Source organism: Amblyomma mixtum, chromosome 3 (genome assembly GCF_055824585.1).
Source record: "Amblyomma mixtum isolate Tamu chromosome 3, ASM5582458v1, whole genome shotgun sequence".
NCBI lineage: Eukaryota > Metazoa > Arthropoda > Arachnida > Ixodida > Ixodidae > Amblyomma > Amblyomma mixtum.
This window is the reverse complement of record NC_143014.1, coordinates 178,760,572-178,787,923: the sequence shown is the minus strand read 5'-3', so window position 1 is coordinate 178,787,923 and position 27,352 is coordinate 178,760,572. Positions and strand designations below refer to the sequence as shown.

Sequence of the window (27,352 nt, the reverse complement as noted above, 5' to 3'; positions counted from 1 at the left end):
TCTGCAAGAAAGCTGGTTTCCCAATCCCTAACGCCAGCTTTAATTCCGTCTTGACATAACTCTTGTGGCAGATAATGCTGGACGGAACTGTATGGTGTCAGATACAGTTGCGTCTGGACGAAACCCCATCGCTACATGCAGTTCCGTCAGGACGGAACTTTAGCGCAAACTGTAGTTCCGTCTAGACGGAACTCTATCGCAAATTGTAGTTCCGTCTGGACGGAACTCTAGCCACAGCCTATTTTAAAATTGGCTTTTAAGACACTGACATTAGTTCTGCGGTGTTGTATTACCAGTGTTGGCGGCGAACATTAGAAAACATGTGAACCATATTATCTATGAAAGCTGCATGGTTGACTAATTTCTGATGGTTTACTGTTTAACTGTTCTAGTTATACACTTGGTTGCAATTCGAGATTTACAACAGGAAGTTAGTAATAGTCTTATAAAGGTTTTTACAGTTTTGAAAACGTGATTGCCCTCAACGCTATAGGGACCCTACAGACACGCGCTTTTCGAAAAGGGTGCGCCATGGCGAAAATTTATTGTGCCATATAGCACCCAAGGTAACCGCGTGTTCCGGTTGCAAATCTCCAGTTGCAACCAAGCGCCTAACTGTACTAGTTAACCTCAATTAGTTAACCAGTTTACTTGTTAATATAGAAGGGTGATTGATCGGGCTAGTCAATAATTCCCATGAGGTTCCATACTGCGCAAATCAACGAAGGGACAAGACACAAGCGCCAAGTTTCCCTAAACGCTTAATTTTTTTTTTGTAATTTTCTAATTTATGTTTTCAAACTTCTTACAGTTCAGTGTGATAATCATTCAAGTGATTTCCTCCGCAAGCTCGTTTTTTCCCTTTATATACTCCGTGAGCGCCAAACAAAGCGTTTAGTGTAAGCAAGAGCTTCTGTCTTGTCCCTTTGTTGTTTTGCACAATGGAACCTCTCGTTAACATGATTCATCTGCTTTCCATGTCCGCCAGCACTGGTATTACAGCACCCAAGAAGCCACCTCTATAGCCAAAAAGCATACCTTTAAAAATTCTGATTCACCTTCCCTGAAACAGCCATGTGTTCTTTTTCTCTTTTTACTGTTAAATTTTAAGGCTACTGCACATCCGTCACACCACAGCAGTGAGCACATTTTGTCACGGAGGGCTGTGAAAGTTTCATCACGCCTTGCACTTAGATGTCACCGGCGATATTACGCGGTCAAAACTGATAAATCCACTCCATTGTCAGTTCGGTAATGGTGCTACTCGGCTAAGTGCTCTTCCTCGTGCAAGCCCATTGTTTCTAACAAGTAAAAGTTAAGATACGAATATGAGCAATGTATATAACACATCAGTTCCAGCTGAATATCATATGCGCCTAACTCCTTTTCTTCCCTCCTATGGAAGTTCTTATTACCGATACCTGTTTAGAAAACATCGGCCAAAATTATGTTTTGCAAGACACTGAAGTCACTGTCACATAATTTCAGTCCTAAAAGCTCCGTTTCCCCCATAAATCCTTGTGCAATCGTAACCGCATTCATTCGCACTCATTCGCAGTGTTTTCGTAGTGACTAATACGCAGCTTGCACTTCATGCAATAAAAAATGAATTGCAGAAGCTGCTAAGCTTTGGTGTGTAATATCCCTGTCACACGGGTAAATTTAGTATCATTTTCAACATGTGACACTCGCCTTTAATGTCATTCGCGAAGCGCCACACACTTAACTTCAGCGACGTTTGCTGCACAACACTCTCGCCTCGTAGTAAGTTCGACGAACTCAGTCAACCCGGCTGAAACCCTCTTCGCACTGTGACACAAGTGAACAGTGCGCTTTTCTGAGCGGCGAAAATTTGGAGGAATAGTTGGGAGAAGAGCCGGCACCGCCTAAGCCACAGCAGGCCTGCACTCACCATCTGTGGACCCGGCGGCCGCGCTGCAATGTCTGCAGAGCGCCGCTCTGTCCCGATTATAGTGTACTAGATTAGTCCCGATCTCAAGGACGCTAGCGAAACAACAACTCTTTTTGGTTGATGCAGGTCAGCGCGGATACTACGTGCGCATCTGCGTGGGCTTAGAAGAGGCTAGCTCAATACAGGGTGCTTCACCTAACTTGAACCAAGAATTTTTAAAAAAGTGGCGCACCGCAGCTTGGTGGAACTAGGTGGAACCAACTACATATTGCTTCTCGTTGTGTGGCGCTCCTCGCAGTATTTTTTTTTAATTCGGCTTAATTAGTTTATTAGCTGGATTAATTAAGCAAAATTTCTAATATTCACTTTAGGGTCAAGTGCGTTTCATTCAGTTGTAGAGGGTGTCATGACTCATCTGCGACCCGCGTTGACCAGACGACGACCCCAAAGAAGGATGCCGCGCTGAGAAAGTGCCTGCGGTATTTGCTCATGCTTCGCTGGTTGGGGATGAGCATTCCCGGCGAAGGACGCCCGGGGCCACCGACCGACGACGGACGGACGGAACCAAGGGCGCCCGTTCGGGGAAATAAAGGGACGGAGCCGGAGGGATTGCCCGTTTCCGTCAAGCGCCGACAACCGCGCAGACAGCTCGACGGCGCAGTTGAGGCGCACGGCGTCGCAAGGACCACATGTGTTTTCGGTGGCATGGAGCCGCTTGCAACCCTGTTGCTACACTGCCGGAATTCGCAGTGGACTTGCAATTTCTCCTCTCCCGTTCCCACGGGTTGAGTCTGCAACGAGTTACTCCACGTGCTACAGTGCTGTGAAAATTTGATGGGTGCCCAAGTTGTGCCTCATGTTGGATTGGCACCGCCTGATGGAGGGGCGGAACCTAAAAGACGTTCTGGGCCCTGCCGAATAGGCTCATCCAGTCGCTCGACGTCATGAACTCTGAAATTTTGATTCTGTGCTCTTCTAATCTTCAGTATGTAATGAAGTTTCTTAAAAGTGCCATTAAACCCGCTTGTTTTTTGTTTTCCCAAACTTCGAAGCCTCAGTCCGAAGCTTCAGTCCTCAGCCCGAAGACTCAACACGCTACCAAACGGAGCCCGGGTTCGAGTCAGCCTGTGCGCCACAACAACTGGTTGCCAGCGGTGGGATGCTGCTACCCGAGCCGTAACAACTGTTGGCAGCGGTGGGATCCGAAGCCTGGGCCCCCGTAACAACTGGTGGCAGCGGTGGGATCCGAAGCTCGGGCCCCCGTAACAACTGGTGGCAGCGGTGAGAGGCTGCTACTGGGAGCCCCAATAAGGGGTATTGCGTTTCAATTACAAATTAATTCGGGATTCAGCTATTACGTCGTGCTTACCTTAGGAAGACCTAAGCGACAAATGTTGCGCGGTTCTGTTCTATATGAAAATGCGGTGACATACGAGGTCTGTTAGAAAAGTATCCGACCTTTGGTCGTAGAAAAAAAACTTGCATAACTGGAGCGTTGCAAACCTAGTCACCTTCAAAGTAGTCTACTTGGGACTCCATACACTTCTCCCAGCGGTGCTGCCATTCTGGGAAGTATTCCGAAAAGGCCCCTTTCGGAATGGAGTTTAGCTCAGCTGTCGTTGCAGCCATAATGTTCTTCCTTGTCTGAAATCGCGCTCCTTTCAATGGCCTTTTGATTTTGGGAACCAGCCAGAAATCGCAGGGGCCATATCAGGACAGTCAGGAGTCTGTTGAACTACAGGAGTCTGGTTTTTCGCCAAAAAATCGGAATCGAGTGCGAGGAATGTGCAGGAGCATTGTCGCGATGGGTGCGCCAATTTCCTGTTGACCTCAGCTCCAGGTTCTTGCGCCGCACAGCATCACGTAGGCAACGGAGGACATCCCTGTAGTACTCTTTGGTCATTGTTTGACCCTGTGGAGTGCGTACTTGTGGTCTGTCACACAGACGGTGTCAAAGAAAGCAGTCAGCATCACTTTCACATTGCTGCGCACTTGGCGGGCCTTCTTAAGTCTTGGTGACGTGGAATGCTTCCATGGTGACGACTGGGATCTGGTTTCCGGGTCTTACCTGTACACCCAAGACTCGCCACCAGTGATTATGGGGTTTATGAAGTCGGGGTCACTGTTTGTGGAATCTAGCATGTCCTGTGAGACTTCAACACGCAGCTGCTTTTGCTCCGCCGTGAGCAGCTTCGGCATGAATTTCGCCGCAACTCTCTCCATGGCCAAATCTTCGGTGATAATGGAATGTGCGGATAAATTGTTCATGTCCACCTCTTCCTTAATTTCTCGGATAGTCACGCGACTGTCCCGCATCACCATAGCGTTCAGTTCGGCAATGACCTGGTCATTTTGGCATGTTGATGGCCGATTGGAGCGTGGCTCGTTCTCCACCGATGTGCGGCCATCTTTAAACCAATTATACCACTGCTTAATCTGTGTGCTGCTCATAGCATCGTCACCGAAAGCCGTCTGAATATTTAGAATGGTTTCCACTTGGCTGTCGCCCAGTTTATGGCAAAATTTGATGCAGTAGCGCTGCTCCTTTTACTCCGCCATTTTCCTTGCAATAAAAAACCGACGAGAGCACTGCGCACTGCCTCACTCAAATGCTGCGTCGCAGCGACTGACGCTATCGGCAGGCGGGAAAAAATTTGTGCATGCGCATGAAGGATCAAGGTCGCCTGATGCAAGCGCGCTTGTTTCATATCCATCAGGTGTTCGCAAACAAAAAATAAAGTCGGATACTTTTCTAACAGACCTCGTATGTGTTGAAAATCCTAGAAATTAATTTTTTAATCGGCCGCTGTTTTCTCACTACCACATCATCGCCACCATAAGCCTGAGGCCTCTCCATTGAGGTCTCTCCTCTCCCATATATCTCTAATTAACCCTGTCCTGCCCCAGCTGCGGCCACCCTATCCCCTCAAACTTATTATTAATCTTATCTGCCCACCTAACTTTCTGCCACCCCTGTTACCACATACCACATATCTATGCCTAAAAAATTTGCTCTCTCAAGAAAAAAACAGTTGGTAGTCTCTTGGTCTTGGAAATATTACAGGACTTTTTATCTCTCATTCCTTAAAAAAAATTAATAGCCGCGCTAAGTGACAAGCGTGGTGACAATAGAGAAACAAAGTGCGATTAGACCAGAATATACTCTCTTGCATTGCAACATGTGCAGACACCACGTGAGTCTTATTTGTATTTTTTACAGCTTTTTGTACTATTTACCTCATCATCCTATGATATTTAAACGCCGAGAGTCGCCCACTTAGCAATCGACGGCAGCTCGAATGCGAGCCTTCGGAGCTCGAAGGCGCCAATCCAGTATCGGTTATCAGCAACAAAGCTATCTACAGCGCCTCATAAAGCATCTTCTGTCACTCAGGCGCAATTTGCTCAAGAGACGTTTCTAAAAGGTACACTGATCGGCTTGTCTGTCAGCTTCCTTGCTTTCCTTGTTGTTGCACTCCGATTTCAGCAGCATACTCCCGGAACTCGCAACTTCAATAGAAGTTGCCCTTTGGATAGACTGTAACCAAACGGATACCTTGAAACACCGTCGTACAGAGACTGAACAGATGACCCTCCGGTGGCACTTCTCGCATCGTTCAGTGTTGCATTTGCACGCCCATTCTTTGCCTCGCCATGGCTGTCAGTGCACACAAAACTGACCGTGCACCATTGATACCACACGCCAGCAAGTGACAGTATTTGGGACAGTGGAGTCACTATGATCAGCTGCACTCGGTGAAGTGGACAGCACGTCACCCCCCTCCCTCCCCTTTCTCTTCCAGACATAGCGTTATCGCCGTTCTCCGCTTGAACATTGAGCTCGCTCCATACCGTACAACAGAATATTCAGTAAATAGATGTATGAAAAACCCACTTGGTGAATGCATTTGCATGTTCATATTACCAGGGCCAGAGGAGCAAAACTTTCGAAACTTGCTTTTTGAACAAAGGCACACTAATTAAAAGACAGACACAACAGTGCGCCGGAGACATGGATGAATGTGACGATTGACACTGCGAGAAGAGTTGGAAATATTGTGTGAGCATTTAAAAGGTTCACAACGACATGCGTAGAAGGGTTAAAACGGCAACTAGCCAAGGACAAAATATACAGAACCACTGAATTCATATTTGCAGCGATAAAGATTGGTTTGGTTTTATGGGGTTTAACGTCCCAAAGCGACTAAGGCTATGAGAGACGCCGTAGTGGAGGGCTCCGGAAATTTCGACCACCTGGGGTTCTTTAACGTGCACTGACATCGCACAGTATACACGGGCCTCGAATTTCTCCTCCAAAGAAATTCAGCCGCCGCGGCCGGGATCGAACCCGCGTCTTTCGGGACAGCAGCCGAGCACCATAGCAACTGAGCCACCGCGGCGGCGCAGCTTCTCGGCCTTTTGGCTAAGATCAAAGTGTAGCAGCGATAAAGAGAAAAAAAACCAATAATCAACTGCGGCAAACACCTTCCCAGCTAGTGAAAATGCGTCTACTCATTACGCAAGAATGATCAAGGGCAACTGCAGTGACGAATGGTACAAGGCCCCTGCGAACGTACAGAAGACAACTGAGCTTATTGCCGTTGGAATAATCAAGATAAAAAAAAAAAAGCAACCATCCAAGAGAGTTTAAACAGATGCCGGAAGACAGTTAAATTAAATTGCAAGAATGACAAGGTAACAATATTTATTACTGGAAAACAAACACCTTCAAATTGTCTAGTAAGTCGTCGATTCCATTATGCTGAAACACTCCTGCACATGTGCACACTAGCACTTCAGTCCGATTAAAGCACTGGAAGTGACAGGATGGCAACTGTAGTTCAGCGTAGGCTAGACAGAAATAAAGGGATTTTGAACTTCGTGAAATGGGAGCATTAGGGTTCCCAACTCTGCCTAAATAAATTTAGTATGCAAATTTAAGCTGGAAAGATCGCGGCAACAGCCTTTTAAAATGCAGGAAGCGTTTTATTACTGAAACGAACGCCACAGAAGACGATGAATGGCGGAGCGTGTACTTCAAAATGAAAGCACTACGGGAGAAATAAAAGCAAAATGCCGTGTGAAGTTGACGGCAAATGGGTTACGGCAAGTCTGTTCACGACAATGCGCCACTGTACAAGTCTAGAAAATACAAGCTATATGCGAACGCGGCTTCATGGAGCTTAAACATTAAAGGTGCACTGAAAAGGAATCTGAACTTGTCTTTTTGCCGCGGGAACTCGATCTACACGTTCCTAGCATTCTTAGAAGCTGCGACTTATTGCCCTGTATGGCCGATTTCCCAAATTAAATCGAATTAACGGCCGGCTCCCGCCCTATTTTTTTAATTCTGCCTCGTACGGTGGGCGGAGTCGACCAACGCGTGGAGTGCCTTTCACCCAGTCCCGTGGCAGCTTGCCGCTCTGCCATCGGCGGAGTAATACGTAGTAGTCCGTAGTAGCAAATAGTCCGCGCGTATTTTTATTTCTGCGGGCTTATTTTGCGGCTATATTATCTGCGAATGAAACTATTTATTCATGGAAACCTAAAAAACAAAATAAAGCGAAAGCAAAGCCTCCACGGAGCTGACTGATAGGAACTTCACGCGTTGGTCGACTCCGCCCATCGTACGAGGCAGAATTCAAAAAAAAAAAGGCGGGAGCCGGACGTTAATTCAATTTAATTAGGGAAATCGGCCATACAGGGCAATAAGTTGCAGTTTCTAAGAATGCTAGGAACGTGTAGATCGAGTTCCCGCGGCAAAAAGACAAGTTCAGAATCCTCTTCAGTGCACCTTTAATCCTACTGTCCAGACCTCGGCGCCGATGGTTACTTCCTCTTTCGTAACCTAAAAAACATTCTGTGTTGGCAACCATATCCTGGCGATAATTGAAAGAAGGCAGCACCAAGAAGTCTCCTCTGTTCTGAGGGCAACCATGTAAGACGAAATGGAATTAGTGTGTTGATGTCAAGGTGTATTACACTGAGCAGTAGTAGTTCAATTTTCTCCGAAAATTTTGTTTGTATATGCAGGCAGAAAATTTCTTTGCACTTGGTGAACGAATTCACTCACTCAGGGTTTGGTCAAATTTCGGCGTAAAGTGCACTCTCAGACAACTATAGTAGGATACAACTTAAAGAAACAGCAGTTGCTAACACTGGGCCGCGGTCCGTGGCGTCCGGTATTACTCCGCTGGCCGATCGCAACAGTAAATGAAATTACCTTTTTAATATTTGACTATATCAAACATTCCGTGTGTTAAAATTCTAGCGCTCATAATTTTTTTCTTGTGATAAGCTGCTTGTTTAAGTAATAAAAAATGATTAAGCAGCGGACTACTTTTTCTAGGAATTCTAGGCACAGAGGCTCAATCATGGGCGGCGCTTCACTGCAGACTTAAGTTGTATCCGACTATAGTCAGAGAGGGCTCTGTGCTTCAGAATTGAAACATCGAGATCGTTCACAGTTAAGAAAGGCAATGGGTGCCCCTCGCCCTTCTGTGATGCAACTGCACCCCCTTGAGCTCTGCACCCACCTAGTGATTGCCAAAAAAAAAAAACTACGCGAAGAGATCGGGACAAGAACAGGCACAAAGACGCACACACTTTATGCGCCTTTGTGCCTGTTCTTGTCCCGTCGTATTCGCGCAGTTTTTTTAGCAATCACTATGAACCGACTATACCCCAGCATCGTGTCTTACCCCGCTAGTGACGCCACTGATTCGGGAAGCTAAAACACCAGACAATAGCGCAAATATATGGGAACAAGAATGCATCAAAAAGTCTTACCGATGTCAGACTTTGGGCGCACTTGGATAAAATTATTTTCACATTCTTAATTGTTTTGAGTATCCTTCCAACCTTTGCAATATTTCCGAGAAAAAAAAAAACGGGGTTTTCCTCTCTTTTTTTTTCCAGCATTCGGAATTTCAGGAAACTTTACATCTCTAGGTACAAGGCAAACGAACGCAAAACCACGTGAGCAAACGACAAAACAGAGGTTGCGTGGCTGCATGTCAGTGCCTTGTTTTTTTTCCCGACAACCCGCGTTTGTTTTGAGCCGCGTTTAGTTGTTGCAAAACTGAAACATTTTAAGCAATATGTTATTGATCCGTTGCAGACGGATCGTTTTCTTCGGCAGAAAACCTTCCGTAAACTCGCAAGCAAACCGCCGGAGCGTACGTTTGCGCGATCGTCGCCGGCTAGCTCTAGTGGAGCGACGTCGCCTCCCGTACACAGATCGGCCTCGCGACCTGCTGGACCACGAAGATGGGACTGCGGACAGCCGTGATGGCAGCGCGGCTGCGGGTAAAAAGCCTCCCCTTCAAAAATTTGGCGCTCATAAGTTTTCTTTTCTTTCTTTTTTCCATTCGCCTCGGCTTCGACCAGGTATGTCCTTCACCGCGGTCACGTCGGCGCCCCGTCGGCGTCCCCGCTCGACAGGCGAGCATGCCGAGCATGCCTGCTTCTCGTTGTACGGGGACACCAGGCCGCGCATTTCCCCAGGTAAGACAGCCCCGCAGATGAAAAAGCACTGGCAGGGTTATTAGTGGTGCCAGGAGCGGCGCCAAGGCTTTCCAGAGATACTATCGCAGCACCCGTCTCAAGCTTGGGGACACGCTGTTTGTTTGCGCACTTCCCGAAATCCTAAAAGCTTCCAGACGGCGGGTGATGCTTGCATGGGCGACGGGTCCCTTCAGGCAGGCTGTCGCCGTGCGCTCCAGGTGATTGCTCTGACGCGTTGCAAGCCACTGCAACGGCTCACGTCCGTCAAACAGGAAAGCATGCCAGTGAAGTTTCGTGGCGTGCTGAATTAAAAACAGGATTGTAGTGTGTGACTAAGCGCTGAGACATGTCAATTCGTCTTAAATTTGCGAAAATAGTAAGTCTGCACTCTGCAGCGTAAAGCGTCGAAGTATAAAAGTACATTTTCTGGCACCTTTTCCGACGCCTCGGAAGCCTCAATTTATATATCCGACTCCACACCTCGGACTTGAACAGTCGAAGTGGAGATGTCAACGAAAAAGAGGTGGTTACAGAGCGGCCTTAAACATCGGAAATTGAAGATGCTTTCTTTTGCACTGGCGCTGCTTCGGGATCCCACTCATTTTTACTTTTTCTTTTTTTTTTTGGTGCTGTCTACCATTCTAACGACAAAGTTGAAAACTTTTCGGATAAGTTCAGCATCAGGTCTGCTGCGATGTTCGCCTGAATTTGCGGAGAATGAGAGCTAAAAGCATTTCATGCCCAAAAACTCATTATTCCTCGAATGATTGGGCGAAATACAGTTATTTTATTTCCTCAGCGCCTCAAAAGCTATGTAGTGTGTCATCTGATGACTTCTTCGAGGAAACTTTAACCGGACAGGCCGTGTAGTAATGGGCGGTTGTAGCGTGCAGCGTGACGTCAGCGCCACGGCATCTGCGCCTACTGTCCACGAAGAGCCGAGAAAGGCTAAATGGTCGTTTTTTTAAACTGCGATTAAGGCAGTTCTAGACTACTTGACTTAATGAAATTTTGTACGATCATAAGACATTTTTAGCAGCTAAATGCGATGCAATTTGTTTCAGAGTAAGTACGCATACTTCAGTTACTTCGCATACTTCGCATACTTCAATATATACCTACGCATACTTCAGTTTCTTTGAAGTTTCACGCTACAGAGACTCGTTGTAGCAGCCAGAAGGAGAGCTAGATCGTCTTCAAAAAAGCGAAGTCATGAAACTGGGGTGACTTGGGGGGGCTCCTAATGTATGCTTAGGACTTTATGATAGATATAAACATGTTTCCAGGTCACGAGCATTTGCTGAATGTTGATAGAGGCAAATAAAATATAACGGAGAAGTTACATATGTCCGAAACAAATTGCATTCAACCTGTTTCATTTGCAAAATACGTTGAACATTCGGTTTCAGGGCGCTTATTAGCTGGCAAGAAAATATCAGACCTTGAGAAGGGAGCAGTCTTTTATGGTCACAGAAATGGAATTGGATTCACTAGAATAAACCCGCGTCGAGCCGCCGCGGTGGCTCAGTGGCTATGGTACTCGGCTGCTGACCCGAAAGACGCGGGTTCGATCCCGGCCGCGGTGGTCGCATTTCGATGGAGGCAAAACGCTAGAGGTCCGTGTACTGCGCGATGTCCGTTCACGGTAAAGAACCACAGGCGGTCGAAATTATCCAGAGCCCTTCAATACGACGTCCCTCATATCCTGAGTCGCTCTGAGATGTTAAACCCCACAAAACCAAACCAAAACCAAGTCATTGCTGTCCACGGTCACCTCACTCATTTGAGACTGTCATTTTTTTTTTAAGGGACATTGAAAGCAAATTGGACTGTAAGGACACTGAGGACTCTTAGCGAAAACGGAGCTTTTATAACCTCGAAAAGGCCAAAAATCGAAATACTGGTGTCGCCTTCACCGGTCGATTTCGCAAGTAGAATGCGTGCGTCGATGCCGATTTTTCCAACGCTGATCCCGGAGGCTATGCTGCACCGCCATTCACTTCAAAACGGTGGCCGTTTGTCTTGGCTGCGTTCGGAAGCGACGCGGCCGCGTCACACGCCACTTCTACCTGTCGTCTGAAGAGCGCGACATGCAACTATATCCAAAAGAAAGGGCAAATTGAAAGGGTTTGCATTTCGAATCACAAAGCACTAAAGGAGGAGCGCCAGAATTCCCGCCAAGTAGAGCCGCACGCATGGTCGCAGGAAACGAAAATACATTTGTACAGTTATTTAATGTGCGCTGACAACACGCAAAGGAACGCTGGAGCTTCACAGCAGTCTGAAGCGTCACAGCACTGCAAACTGCGGAGGCAGCGGCGGCGCAAACGAAGCACAACCAGGTCAAAGCCTCGAAAGTCCTGTGGCACGATGTCATGTATGCCACAATTTTATCCAAGCGAAACGCAATGCACCTATATATGGTTTAGACCGCAACCTCCCTGGTCAGTACTTCATATCGACCTTGCAGGCCGAATCGACGGGAACTGTTATCTCATCGTGGTTGATGCAGCGCACGAAATGACTAGAAGTTCGCCATGCACGAACGTTACTTCAGGCGCTGTCGTCCAAGAGCTGCGTTCCATGTACGCCGCATTTGGCATTCCGGAGATGGTCGCCAATGACAACGATCCTCAATTTACCTCTGCAGAATTTTGCCAGTGGAACGGCATCTGACATGTCCCAAGCGCGCCATACCATCCTACTACCAATGGACAAGCCGAAATAATGGTCCAGGAGACTAAACGGCGCTGCGGAAACTTCAAAAGGGAAGCATTGTACGTCGTCTCTCGAGGCTTCTCTTAACCCAAACACTCAACGGTTCATGCGACAACTGGCAAACTTTAGTTGAGCTTATGTTTGGACGTCAGCTGAGGACGGCCCTAGATCTGCTACACCCGACCAGTGCGCCGGCTGCGAAACACGAGAGCATTTCCGCAGGAGTGCCCTCCTATGTGCCAGTGCAAGCTGTGTTTGTCAGCAACTTCGCTGGCTCACCGAAGTGGTTGGCTGCCAGCGTCACCAGGAGAATTAGGCAGCGATCATACGAGGTCTCTATGCCAACGGCGGCCCCCTGCAAAGGAGGTATGTCGACAACATGCGACGGCACCAGACCTCCGAGGTTGAAGTCGGTCCTCAGCGAGACCCGTTATTCCGCTTCCCAGACCTCGCATCCTCCGAGCCTGCCAATTCCCCAGAGGTCGCACGGCTCCACCCGGGGTACCCGAGGTGTCTGGCGGTATTGGTTCTTCCACACCGACTACGGATGGCATTTTACCAAGGCCGATTCCTTCTCCAAGGTTTTCGCACAGAAGGCGTCTGAGACAACCTAACTTCTACCCGAGCTGACAAACTTTAGGGGGGAAGAAGTGTTATATCCCATCAGGTGGCACCTTTGGCACCTGGCGACGACGAAGAAGTGCGCGCGTGCTCCTGTGTTCTGTGTGCTCGCGCGACAATTTAAGGCAACGGACAGCAGCCATGTTTTCTAAATAAATCCGTGTCGGCCCCTGCTCTGCGGATACAACACCCGCCAGTACGAAGTCCAGTGCGAAGTATGAGTAGGCTGTACGTGTGGATTGGAGGGCACTTTGAACAAAAATTGTGTGATAAATTCATTACACTGAAAAAACAGCACGGAGACAACTCAGAAAAGGTGTTGGAAGGCATTACCAAAACAAAACGCTCGTACTGTAACACCCTCTTCGTACGTCCCGTCTCCGTGCCGCTTTATGAACGTGATACCTCACCGACGTCAGTGCACGTTGAAAATCCCCAGGGGGTCTAACTTAATCTGGAGCCCTCCACTACGATACTCCTGTCATTATTTCTCTTTATGTCTCACCTCCTCCCTCCCCTTACGGCGCGGTTGAGGTGTCCACCGAGAAGTGACAGTCACTGCACCTATTTCCTCACAGCGAATTTGGTATCGCACCAACTAGTTCAACTGCGAGCTTTCCGTCAAGCATTTAGAGTATCAGTAGGAGCGGCCTTCAATATGCTCCAACTACTATCACAAAATCGAAATCGGCAGCAGTCACGAGTTTGTGACATCGATAACTTTCTAAGAAATCATGAAACTCTACTCCGAAACCTATCGCACGCAGATTACATAATATGTATATAAAAGTTACATAAGTACTGCGTACTACATGTGCGTAATTATTTTCGCTATAGCGAACATTTTTCTGACTGGCTGGCACGACTGCAACCAGCCGCATTTTGCTTCAAGCGCAGAACTTGAGGGGAATCAAGGCTTACTGTTGTATCACCTAATTCAAAGAGTAAGCGTTAAGTTTTCAAACAGAGAATGCAGAATAACAACGCTGATAACAGGATTAAGTACAGCTGTCTCCATTATGTAAAAAGGAACGCATCCTGAGAATTCCACCAATGATTACTCTACACGTACAAGTGACAAGCAGGCGTCTTCCTGTTTTCTGAGTAGTTTTCCCCGCGACGTACAACAACCATAAGACATTTCCAACCTCAAAGCAGAAATAACAACACAGTTCACACTTCTGTACAAACTAAGCGTTCGCTTACATATTGGAGCTACCTGGACGTGCATGCAAAGAGTTTGGACACCTTTCGTAGCTTGAAGAGTACCTCGTACTCTCTCCTTTCATATAATTCTGTTCATCACTTTTATTGACCCCACTCTGTTTCCTACGTTTTGGGTAATTTTGCCTCTGTTTTCTCCTCCGTGCTTCCTGATGTCGTACTCCCTTTCTTTTAGACGCACGCAGCAGGCTTTCCTCTGAAGCATATCGCTGCCCACAGCGGTCGCCGTCTTGAAGGAGAAGCCAGTGAACAACACAGCCGACGCCGGTTAAAATGGAAAAAAAAAAAGAGAACGTGAACCAAGAGCAGAGGGCTACCAGGCCCCTCCTCCTGAGGGGTCAGCCTTCTTTCCTAAGCACAAAACAACTTGAAACCGGTTTTCCAGGCGTCCGGGGACCGTCGCTGCAAAGAGCGATCGGACAGGTAAGAAGCTCACCTGGGGAGAAGGAAATAAAAGCAACACCTGCACGGAGAGTCTGGCTCGCCGAGCGACGCCGCGAGCCGCGATTCGAAGGGCGCCGCACCGCGCTCTTTCCTGCTTTCGAAGCGTCACGCGGCGGGGCGCTGCTTGTCTCTCCCGCCATTTTGACGTCACAGACCTGCTGAAGGAAAGAGGGCAAAAGCGCCAGGAGCGAGCTCTTGCAACACCAAGGTGCGCGCTCTTGCGAACTTCGTAGAGAGAGAAATAGTGGAGAGGGAAAAAACGCGGCAACGTGACGTCGCTTGCAAGCCGTGAGCGCGGCGAGTGCAACTCGCCTTCCTCGCGAGTCGTTCCCCCGTGTGCGTGCTGCGTGGCTCTGTCGTAAGGCGCTGCGCGTGGCGCGAGTACTCGGGAACTCTGTGCATACGTACAGAACTTTGTGGACACGTTCTTTGGGAGCAGCAAAGCCTTCGCTACGATCATCTGCCCGACTTCTCATCTGTTAGCTCTTCGCTTCGTTCCGAGATAATTTTCAGCGGTGGAGTGGCACTTGGTCGACCCTGTGCACCTGCTCGCCTAGTTACCGCCGGCGAACGCTGCACCGAGGCATTGGACGGCGCATTCGCTCCTTGTCAATAGGTGTATTTGACTTCGTTGGTACTGACTCAAACGCGATGAACCCCTGTGCCTCTGGATACATGTCGCCGTGGGATACAGCACATCGGTCTCATTCGACAACTGCCTCAGGTAAGCTGCTCGAGTTCATTTGTTCCTCGAACAAATGTTGGTTTGTCCCAACCAGGAGAAATCACGGCACGTCGTAACTGGTGGGTTTAAACGATTGTCCAAGCGTCACATCCTATGAGTTGAAACTACTTGTAAATCATTCTCTCAGCAGAGTGTCCGCACAGCGTACTGTCGCTGTTTGCTTTTTGAGTGACTCTCGCCGGCATGCGCAGAATGTATATAAGTTGTACGTCATGGCTGAATTAACACCTGGTCTGAAATATTTGGAAGACGTGTTCTATAGTTCCAATACTGAAATCGTGAAGGAACCTTTTACGGGAGACGGAATAGCCTCGTTTCATCTCCTCGTAAAGGTTCCTTCAACGTTGGGAGCCGCTGCACCGGTCGGCCGTGGAAGTGTCGGAACTTTTTTTTTATTATTATTCCGAATGCATGTGCGCGTATTGTTTTTGGACTGCGGGTAAGCTCTAGATTTCTGGCAGCTGCAACCGATGTTGTTGTTGCCAGAGAGCGAGCTGTCCAGCAGCCATGCTTTCGTCGTGTCGCAAAAATTCTATAACGAGCCGTCAAAGTGCCGCAACGTTTACGAAATGGTCACGTTTTTTTCCTCACCATTGCCAAACTAAAGCCATGTTTACGGCGACGCGTGGTGACCGTACGGCGTCCAGGCTGCTTCTTCTCCAGGCTCGCGGAGCTCGTTCGCGCGGCATCTTGCCACCGCGGAGCCTACCTGTTCGGAAACCGGTTTTTGGCCCCGCGGTGGGGGAAGCCGCTCCGTCTCGGGTAGCATGTGACGTGTGGCGTGCGCTCCTTTCCGGTGCTTCCTCTTCGCCCTTTTCTTTTTCACCGTGCGTCCAAACGTTGCGCCACTATTTATTTTCCTTCAGGTTAGAAATTTTTCCTTCTCGTCGTTGAAAACCTCCGCTGTTGAAAACCTCAGGGCGGTGGGTCGTGCCCTTCAGGAAGAAAACTAAAATTGTATTTGTTTGAGCCAGTTTTAATTAGGTACTTTTAATAGGGAGGTTGGGCGCAAGTCCTGAAACAAATGAAACTATTCGTGCAGAAATGATAAGCATTAGTTAGCAGCCGCACAGTGAAGAAACAGGGAATGACCGTTTTCCTTTTACGTGGTGGCTGCGATATATTTGGTTGTATGCCCGCACTTGAAAAGTTTGTCTTGTGATCCGTCTACTGAACAGGTTGCAAATAGCCTCTTTCGTCGGGACAGCTCTATCCAACATGGGATTGGCACCATCTAGGCACCTAATTTCTGCTGCACACCTGTCGTCAACCCTCAGGCTGCCTGAAAACGGCTCACCAAGGACCCTGTTATCATGTTGACATGTTAAATAGCGATGACGTCTGCCGAGATGGGCGATCACTCGTTTCATTAAATGATTACATTTCGTTCCTGCGTTACCGAGAGTGATCCTCGTTACTACCCTGACATGCTTCTGTCATAGGCAGGACCATAGGGCTCGCCTTGTACAGAGTACTACTACCACCAGTTCAAGTATTTCTAGTAGATGACAGTAACAACGACCGTGGCTGCAACTTGGAGCAGGCTCCGTTGGTGCGAAGTGTACCCCTTGCTTTTTCTGTTCGTCCGTGCATCTGTCGTGTTGGCTGCCACCTGCCCGGTGGAAAAGCAGGCGGAAACCGGGTGTCGCCGCCGCATGTGTAGCCAGCGTTCAGGCTGTGACTGACGTGTCGCGTGGTGCGGCGGAGGCGTCTATTGAGGAGCGCAGCCACCGGGCCTTGGCCGCGGCGCCGGTGTCGAGCGCAGCAGGTGGTCCGCGCGCGACACGCAGCTGCCGCGTACCGCATCGCGCGCTACAGCTTTCCCACTGGCCTGACCGCAGAGTTGCCCCTGTCCGTTACTGGCGCTGACTCACTGAACAACACACGTGGTCGATAGCGACGGCGGCGTGCAGATGCTGCTGCCTAGGAAACGCGCGGCTGCCCAACCTGGGCGGTGATTTCACATCGGCCGCATTCGTGGAATCTGCGTCACCCGAGCAGCACGGGTTGCTTTTTCGGCTTAGTCATAGCAGTAAGCTGCGACGCGATTTTTGTGCAGCGTCTAATTTAGCGTGACGGGCGTTGAAAACAGCAGCGAGTGTTTTGTTTGTTTCCTCAGCTCTATTCATACAGGTGTAATGAGGCTGGGTAGGCGCCTTGAAGCAATTTAATACAAAACATTTGTTTGGATTAAGATGTTTTGTTGAAGCAGTAAGATGTTGAGTTTAAAGTTTTATTTAGTGTCAGTGTGGATCACAAGAATGATCGACATTCCTTGATCGCTCTTGAAAGAGAACGGCGTAGGGTGCTCGAAAGACTGGCGAGCTTTCGTTGGTCGGATACAACTCAAGAACAAAGCGGCAAATGCCCCTCAAAGGAGGCCCTCCAGCCAATGGCGTCGACGGATTTTTCACGACGTCGCGGTTAATCCCCTGCCATACTAGGGAGGGGAGGGATTAACCAATAATTAACCGAGTGTGAAAGGGGATTAATCACGGGTTAAAAGCGGCTTCATGAAAATCGGTTTGCGCCATTGGCTGGAGGGCTTGAACAACTGTGTTCAGAACCGTTGCGGGTTTTGTCGCGGTGTATCCTTTTTTGGTACTCATCGTATAATCGGTTAAGTCAGTTCACAAAACTTGCTCGCTGATTGTCCAGCTCTGCTGAGTACGGCGCGGCGCTCCAGGCTGTGCGCAGGAGACAGGGAAGATTACGTGAGGTTTTAATAGTTTCGCGTGTGAAAAGAATCCGCAGGCGGTGCTTGTTGCGTACTTACCCAATTATTTGCCGCGACTCTAGCGTCATATTTTATCTGGCCTTTCTCGCCCGTAACTTTTGGTGGCTCACAGATTATAGGACGTCGAACTTTATTGCCGTCTCCGTTTTGACACTGCGCCGTTACGGTCTTTTGGAATTGCCTTTTGTTTTTGCGACGAGCGAAGACTTCCGGCCCTATCGTTATCCTAACCGCTTCTACAATTTCATTGATGCTAGCAGGCCAGATGCCGTTCTGAACTTGTAGCTGACTGTAGTTTTGATCATTTACCAGCATGGGTTTGCTCACACTGGCTTCTTTTATTCATTTGTCAAAGCATTGGTTCCTAACCGCTACGCACAAAGCACCTAGTTTTGGTGTTGAGCTGGAGGGCTCCCAGGGCGATTGGGGTTGGGCTGGAAAAGTGACGACAGAGCTTCGAATAACGACAAACCTGTTCGCGCGTGCTAAAGCGCGGATAGCGCGCATTGCATGCGTTGTGGGAATTTCCCCCTTTCTCCCCGTGGTTGTGCGCGACTGCAGCAACCGTCGGATCCATACCTAGCGCGGGCCGTGTCTTCCACGAACCCTGTATCCAGCAGTATTGCTTCAACTACTGCGTGCGGAGGGGGAGCCAAGCGTCCGTGCAATCTGCGCTGGCATGTCTGCGCCGCGATGTTTTCGCGGGCGCGGCGTCAAGCCGTCAGCAACGCGCCTCTCGGGTTCCCATCCGCAATGTGTCCGAGCATTCTACCTTCCCGCTAGCGCACGATGTCTGACTGGCGTTCAGAGGCGACCGCAGTACATCTGCCGCTTTCGCGTAACCCAAGCTTGCTGGATGGATATTCAACTCGCTTCAAAACAATAGGCTGCTCCCCGCATTGCCGGCCGTGACGTGTGCCGCCTGCCAACCGATCCGACGCAGACACAACAGCGGTCGTGACGCCGCCGTTCGCTGCGCGGTTGACGCTGCGACTTGGGCGAACGGAGGCGCGCGCACCTGCATGTATACACCGATGGCTCGCCGTCCACGGGGCGGCTGCGTGATCACCGACCATCCCAAGCGCAGCTAACGCTCAGCTGCAGCGCCAAAAACGGCAGCCAGTCCAAGCACGACTGTGTATTAGTCGGCATTAAGCTTTTTTTTCTTGGCGGGGGGGGGGGGGGGGGGGGGGGGTCGATTGCCAGCCCCCTTTCCCAATGGGCACTAGTATTCTTGTGGACGTCCCATGGACGTCCTAAACATCCACAGGACGTCCAGTGGAGGTTTAGTGCCCACTGGGTTTTGCGTTGTTTTTTTTTTTCCTCGACATAACTCAGGTTTTTATTTCTTAATCCATTACTGTAAAAAGGATCCACCTCTTTTATGTCCGTTACAAAGTTTCTCAGGTGCGTGGTATCCTTTGGGTTAGTATACAAAGGTGCGCGAACATTCCGAGTTGCGAGTCTAGTGGCGCTGCTTGGTGTGTTTGGTAAATACACCTCTAGGCCCCGCGGCCATGCTTCAGTGGGCGACTGGCTGGATGGAGCCCACGCCGACATCAGTGTGTGTGGCGTGTTCATCCGCTGGCAGAAACGCGCGGGAAGGCCGATTACTTGGCGATTATAGTTGGAGCAATTTCCTGGCCGCGTTCCTTGGGACTTAATTGTGAGGCGCAGCGAAGCTGTCTCGCTTTTCACAACCTCGGAGCGACCAAAGCGTTCCTGGCGCCCGACGGCAAGGCCCAGAAACCGCTGGTGCCTACCGCGAAGTGGCCCGCGCATTTTTGTCTACTTGGCGAGGTGGCATAGCGCGGTGCTGGACACTTACTTATACTCCTTGCCGCCTGCTTACTTCGAAAGTCCTTACTTGCTTTCTGTACCTGATTTATAACATCTTTATTTCTCTCGAGCTTATATAACTTTATTATTAACATTGTTATCCTGCCTTCGTGCACACAAGTATGGGAGAATGAAAGGGGCTGCTGCGAGGTACGGGATTCCAAGCACCCGTCTGACTTTTGTGCACGCTTTGTCATTGTTTCGCAAAGTTGTCATTCAGCGAGTTATCAAAAGGCGATATAAAGTGTGAGGCAGGAACAGCGACGCGGAAGCTATGGAAAAACACTGTCGCTAATAGATAACCGGAGGTGGTTGCTCGAGCGGTGAGCGAAAGTACTGCGGCGCGTCGCGGGACCATGCACGGATCGGCGTAATCCGAACGTGGAGTGCGTGGCTGGCATTATGTTTAACGTCAGTGCTCATATAACTTCCTCTTCAGAGAAACTGATAATGACTGACAAGTTTCGTTTGCTCAGTTCTTTTTCTTTGTTTCTTTTTTTTTTTGCGTACGTGCCAGCTTTCTTTCTGGAAGAGCCGGATTCCTTCCATCGAATCAGTATAGCATGCGTCGTACGACGTCACTGTCCGTTCGCGCCCTGGCTTAAGCGCCGGGCTTTACTTTTTTAGCGGCTGAAATTCGCTGAAGTATTGCTCACATTTCGTTTCTCCATTCCGCACTGTGAATCTGTAAACCGGAAAGTTCGACTCGCGTTGCGGCACTGCTCCATCTGTCGAGGTGAAGCTGGGGCCGCGTCGGCTCTCGAGTTTCAAGCGCACAGGCGGCAGCGGCTGTCAAGACAGCGGTGCTTATTTGGGTGTATGCGTGCTGCCGCAGGACGTGTTTGATCAAATATGGCGTTTGGCGACGACCCACAAGGGGTTATCTCTTGCGAGCCTCTAGCGGCTCTCGTCGAATGCCTTTAGATCGGTATTCAGTTAACGAAACGGCCGCGAACCGGCTGTGAGTGCCGTTTCGCTGGCGAGTGCCTCGTTTCAGCATACAGTTGCGAACTCGCTCATTACCTCGCGCAGCTTAACGCAACCCTCGTTTGTGGACCCTGCGCGAGCAAAGCATCGGACCTTCTCGTGACGCAGGCACAGCATGGATGCCGCCGTCTGACAAGTCTAAGCTTCGCAGGCAGGTGCTGTTGCCGCGTTCTTCACGGAGAGAAGGTCCTCGTGCTCTGCGTTTGTTTGTGTTTCTCTGTTGTTCTTCCTCGATGCATTTACGGCCCAAAGTGCATTATAGTAGTGCAGATTGCTGGGCGGGGCGTGACGGTGTTTTTTTTTTTTTTCATCCTTCCGTACGGCGTGAAAAATTCCTCTATCTGCGCACAGTTTGCTTTTCCTCTTTGCTGAGGCATACTGTTCGATATTTATGTTCGCCCAAGTAAACGAAAACACGCTAGCGAGGCCAGGCAGCGTCATTAGCGGCCGAGGTCGCGGAATACTTTTATCCCCCTCCTCCGGAACGTCGTGGATGAAATCGACGCTTCGGGCAGCGACCAACCAACCTGCGCGGTGGGGACTGCCCGGAAGGGCTGCTGTAGTGCATACGCTGACGGAGCTGCAGAATGCGGCGACGACCACATCGTGACGTCTTCGGGGAAGATGGTGGGGAGGGGTGAGGTGAGCTCGTCACCTCTGCAGGGGCCGTTGCAAAGGGAGCCGCCAAACGATTACGCGGCATTACGTCCCGCTGCGGACGCGCTGTTGCCGCGGGCAGGAATTCTTCGACCGAAGCAGAGCCGTGCAGTGGCGAGGAGGGAAGGCGCCGCTCGACTGCATGGCGCGCGTCGGGACAGCCTGGGGGCCCTCTGTAAACGTGATGGACGCGCGCCAAGTTGTCCCTCAGGAACAGACGGGCTGCGAGTCCACACGAACGACTCCGCATCGAAGATGGGAGACCAACAGGTGTATCCGCTACTTATCAGCTTGCGCTCGTAACGTTCCTGCTTTTCGCTTGGCTCAATCTTATGCGGCCCCTCACTGACGGTTTCGTTCTTCCTAGTTTGGTGTCGGGCTGGCATTATCAAGCGAAATTTCATTGTAATGAAGTGGTTTATCGCGGAAAGGTGGATATAACGAACAAAACCTAATTTCCCCCTGAAATCTCGCATAGCAACTCCTGTATGGTACATTTTGTTCTAACGAAGTAAAAGCTCTTTGCCAATGGGTACAAGAACCCATTGCGCATTCAGATCATAAAATAACTGGCTGTTTCGCGCAGAACATTCACATTGAAACGCTGGCGCTCATCAGGCTGTGTCTGGCGGAGCACCAAATGCACCAACACTGTCGATAATGTTCGACCGCTCGTGCCAACCGCGTGTTTACTTTGGTGGACGTAGAAACGGCAGACATGTCCCGTCTTTACACGGGGGCCGGTACTACGAGGGGGCATTTTTTCACTTGAGAAGTGGCTAAGGAACTTTTACTGCCTTTTCCCTGGCTAGCTGTGCGTGAGGGGTGACAGCTACTGCGTGTTCGCGGTGAATTTGTTGCAGTTGTTGTTTTAATACCGTAAAAAATATATTCGTGCCTTTCACTTATTGTGAGCGCGCAGTGGGAGGCGAGTGCCGTTACAAAATCGTTGCCCACATGGTCTCTCGGCATTTTGAAGACTATGTTCCATGGCTTGGTGTTAGTCGTGCCCGAAAAAGCAGAAAATCGAACTCCTTTAGGAGAGCCCCTCACATTGTCCCAAGGTTTGTCGCATGGCGTGGCAGTGGGCGGGAGTATGTAGGCCTGCCCTTAGTGTTCTCTTTGGGAACCGCGTGATGATGATGGTGATGGCGACCGTGTCCTTTCTAATGGGCAGTCCACAAAAAGACCCGAACTCCCAGCATTGTTCTAGGTGGCGTTTCGTTGCTTCGAGCTCCGCTCGTCTGCCACCGATCTGTCCGAAGCCAAGCGCATCCGATAGTGAGATGGCTCGAGGAAGGATTGCAATGCATCCTATCACTACATGTTGAAGCGTTACTTCTGCTGCACAGCAAAGGCCCGGGCCCGGCCCGGCCCGTTTCACAGTAATTGAGCAAGTAGACTGCTACTACACCGATAAGAAACTGGCCGACAAAGGTTCTGAAACCGCAGTTTGGCTTAAATAAAGTTGGTTCTTTTTAACCCAGAAGGAAGTGATGAAGAGTAGTTCTCGCCAGGCCCGTCTTTTGGAGACTGATCTCGTGTAGGTGGGCAAAGATAAAATCGGAAGTTCCGAGAGCCAAATAAAAAGGGCTGCATACACGCGTATCAGTCTACTCTGCGTTCCCCCATGATTGTAATCAGTTATATTCTGCCGCCTGCGAAGTATAAATATTAAAGCTGCCTAGCAAGCAGTAGGATGACATTTTTTTTTTACTGAACGCGATCTCACAGGTTGAGCTCATAGCCGAACTGGTCACCTTTCAGCAGAAACGAAAAGCTAAAAGGCTTGAGTATTTCATGGTATGTGCTTGAAGACCATAAGCGTCCTAAACTAATATGTTCTTCCGTAATGCATTTCTAATAGTGTATAGGTATGTTTTAGGAACGCGAATGATCAATGGCCAATTAAGGCCGGTTGAATTTTATTCTTACTGCACCGCGGCGTGGAAATAAGGAAATAAATAAGTCAATGAATAAAGCTTAGTCTTTTTCTCAGATATAACTCATAGCTCATTCGTGTCGCTGCTTCAATGCCGCAGTTCTGCACTTCACTCTGCAATATTGAATGAAAAGTCGGACACCAGCAGTTTCTGTACGGACCGAAGCCTGGCTCGGGCCCGCAGCTTTAAGCCCGAGACCGGCCCGGGCCCGCAACTTCAGGCCCGGGCCCGGCCCAGGCCCGGCAAAATAAATCATGTCCTGGCCCGGCCCGCGGGCCGGGCCCGGGCTTTCGGGCTGGCCCGAGCCCGTGCAGTGCACTAGTACGGCGTGCTTGGTTAATGAAGGGAAGCAACTAAAAAAAGCATTGTGCTGTCCTCGGGGCTGTTTTTCGCACATCTAAGTCTCGCGGGAGCCTGTTGTATCGCCTCCAGCCTAGGTTTGCCCTGCCTAAGTGCCTGCAGTGCCGTCGGGCCCTGATATGTGGTAACTGCGATAAATGTCCTCTACCAGTAACAGTAATGTGCGGCGTCTCCGCACTTCTTTCCTTCTCGTTCTTAACGCGCTTTCGCCGCTCTTGAGCTCTGGCCTGCAAGAATGTCGATCGTCAAGTGATGGTGTATAGCGTCCATATCTGCACAAGTGCTCCACGCGCCCTTGTGTAGAAGTACAAGGAAATGTTATCGGGGCCATCTCCTGACTGTTGTCGCCACTGAGGAGTGGTCTGTCAAGCATCAGCTAAAGGTTGGGCCGGTATCGGAGTGCCTCGAAGAGGGAAAAGTGTCGAAGCGTATACGCATGCACAGTGCAGGGGCTTGTCCCAGCGCTTGGTCGCGATCGCCGCCTTGAGGCGAAGGGCGACGCCGTGCCCTCGGCCTCAGCTCACAACCTCGGCATGACTGCGGTTTACAGCTTGAATTCCGGCCACGAAGAAGAGCGCATCTTTTCGTCGTCTGCCTGGGTGGAACAAGGTCGTCGACTGCGCTCATTCGTACTTCAGCCTCGCGCTTGGCGGTTTCTTGATGGTAAGCTGCTCTTTACGCCACGTGTTTTCCTTCGTTGGTGCTTCCCTTCGCGCTAGCAGTGCGGGGCTTCATAACGTGACTCCGTTGAGTCGGAGGGCGCATGGCAGTCTGCGCAGGGCTGCTGGAAAAACATGGTTATAGTCAACGCGAAACGATAACCGTCCGTGCTAGCCAACGAAAACCTCGCTGCCCAACCACTCATGGAACGAATGGCTTCGCCTCTCTGATCTCTGGGTCAGCCAGTGTCGGAACAGCTGGCGGCACAGAACTGGCTCATGACGGATTCCGTTATGCAGTGCGCAGGTTTTGGGACATTATCGTAATTTTATTTTGGTGTTTTATTTCCCCCTCGAAGAATCCGCCTAGCTCTTTGTAAGCGCAGTCCAATGTTGAGTCACCGAAGTAGAAGGCGGCAGGCCGCTCTCAAGAAAGTGAGCCCCCCCCCCCCCCCCCCCCCCCCCCCCCCCCCCCCCAACTACCCGACATGCGCTCTTTCGCGTCTCGCTGCTTTCAGAAAAGACCCCGCAATTCTTGGTGGGGGGGATAAGGACTCGTGACAAAAGCACCAGCGCTGTAGCTTACAATGGTGGCCTTTCGACCTCCCTCCCGCGTTTCTTTTGTAAATTCGGTTGCCTCCAAGAAAGACGCGCCTGCGAAGGACTGCTTCGTTCGTGGTTTTTTTCCACCGATTGGACTGCACCCTGGCTGAAATGCCACGGCGCGCACGTCGCGTCGCGATGCGGGCGTCGTAGCGCCATGCTTGGGTTCGACGGCGGCCCAAGGCTGCAGCGCATTCCTTTGGCCGGGAGCCACCCTCGGAATGCGAGGATCGGATGCGGCCGGGGGCGACGCGGCCGCGTGCGTCGTCCGCTGGCGACCGCGCTCGCCGTGCTGCGGGGCAGCGGGTGAATCTTCCTCGTCCAGCGTGGCGAGCGTGAAAAAACGATGCGGGGAGGAGAAGAAACGATGGACGCAATTTCCGCGAGGAGAACCAGTTCCGGAGAACCGTTGCGAAATGGCCGAGGTGACCAGAGCTGGGCGGCCGAACCGAATCGTTCGGGAGGAGGAAGCTGCCGCCGAGAGCCCCGTCGTAGGGCCTGTGCCACCGGCTCGGGTGACCTTTCGGCCCCGGAGGGCCTTCGCGACGCGATCGGGCCCCGTCGCGCGGAATGCAGTCGGCTAATTTTAATGACCGGGTAGCGCTGCAATGCGCGCTGTCCTAGCGCAGTTGGGAGGTCTTGTCTTATAGTAGCGAGAGCGCGCGAAGTCGCACATGCGTGGCCTGCGACCGGTCGATTTGCGGCGTCTTCGCGAGCGAAATCGCGCAGGCTTCGATGCATTTCGAAGGTCCTTGAGCATGGCGTGTAACTGACAAATGCGGCAGTATTTCTGAACTCCAAAACTTTTCTCTCACGTCCGAATGCATATACCGAACGGCTGGCGGCATTTTCCCACCGGTGCCGCTTTTCTCGTTGTGTCTGCAGCATGATTTCACAGGAGGCGCGCATTGGACGCGCGTAATTGGCGGCCGCGTACTTCCTTGTGCTCGCTCGTAATTAACGGTTGCGCGAGCGGAGTGGCCTTACATTCACTGTGGTCTCGTCTTTGGCCGATCTCGGCCGGCCGGCCCCATCGACAGGGCTCCATGAACAGGGCCCTTCGAGGCCTCTCGATGAGGCCACCCGTCCACGATGATTTCTCCCTCGGGTTTTGCGAAACGGGGCCGGGTGCAGCAACGGGCGGTCAACAATGGCGGAAGCATCGGGCGGCGAAAGTAAGGCGGCCGCCGGGAGAGACACCTGTGACCCGGCTAGCCACAATGGTTCTCCTCCGCGGTGCGGACAAGTGGAATAACGGCTTCCCCCATTGGAGCGCGTGCGTTGGTTGGACGCAGGCTCGCGACAGCGCTGTCGGCCGAGACACGAGAAAACTTGCCCGCATTTCCAGACCTGCGTCCAAAAGTAACCGAATCGGATGGACAGGCAAGAGTGCTTTACCAGGAATACACTCCTGTAGTTTCCTTGGCTTCTACCTCGTGGCGAACGGCTTTGAGCGTTCAGTAATAGCGCGCTGACATCATCCGTGACGTAAGAAATAAATACCGAGTGGCTGCAGAACAGAACGTAATCGGACGTTAGGCTTGGCGGGGCTGGCTGGCCGCTGTCCCGAATTACTGGTGAAGGGGGCCCAAAAGAACGCGAAATCGAGGCGCCATGCGTCAGCCAACATTGCGCGGAAGTTGCAAGAACGGGCCACTCGGACGCGATATCTGCAGACAGTCTTCGCGATTATACCTGCCTTTCTTCCTTATCAGATACAATTCTCTCCTGCATCGACAGCACTCGAGGATTTGAAGGAACGGGTCACCGCGACTGTCCACCGTCGTGGCGAGCAGAGTGGTCTGACAATAGCTGCGTTTGCCAACACATGAGTGACCCGATAGGGACGCTGGGGATATTGCGCAATGCTTCGGGTACTTCAGGTCCGCGGTGTCGGCGATTGTGGAGTGCGCGCTTTTCAGCTCGCTTCCTCTGAAACAAGAGGCATGCGTCAGAATATGCGCACCTTATGAAAAAAAATAAAAGGTCTGGCTTGTAGGCTTGAATGCCGAACGCACAAGTGGACGGAGTTGTAGCTCTTTCTGCCTTTTGTAGCGATGGAAAACGACGTTTTTTTTTTTTTTTTTTTTTGCCAGCGAGCCTCCACAGCGAGGCATCGCCTCTCAATTGAACCCCTGGTGCAAACGCGTCGTCCCCGACGGCTTCGGTGGCCAAATTGAAGCTTGCATCCGCGTCGTTGTCTTCTCGTGCGCTTTTAGCCGCCTGTCCCTTCGTCAAAAGGCTGCTTCAGTGAACTTGCTCGCAAAAGGCGCACAACCTTTGATGAGAGGAGCCAAAGTACCTCCGAAGACACAGGAAAGGCGCTCGTCACTGACGTCTTAAACGCACGTTTCTTAGCAGCGTTCCTTGCAGGGGCGGTTCATAACCGACGCCCTT

General features: G+C 50.6%; 1 protein-coding gene across 3 annotated transcripts in view; it reads left to right on the top strand.

Annotated features, from left to right (window-relative positions):
* The first annotated feature begins 14,721 nt into the window (after window positions 1–14,721).
* ec (ubiquitin specific peptidase echinus) overlaps window positions 14,722–27,352 on the top strand; it is a 70,055-nt gene continuing 57,424 nt past the window's right edge. For 2 of the 3 annotated variants that reach the window (XM_089582051.1, XM_089582049.1), the window contains exon 1: window positions 14,722–15,149. The gene's annotated coding sequence lies outside the window, so the exon portion shown is untranslated. Of the gene's footprint in view, window positions 15,150–23,687; window positions 24,357–27,352 lie in introns of those variants that run through there. The other variant, XM_089582050.1, reaches the window with a different exon arrangement.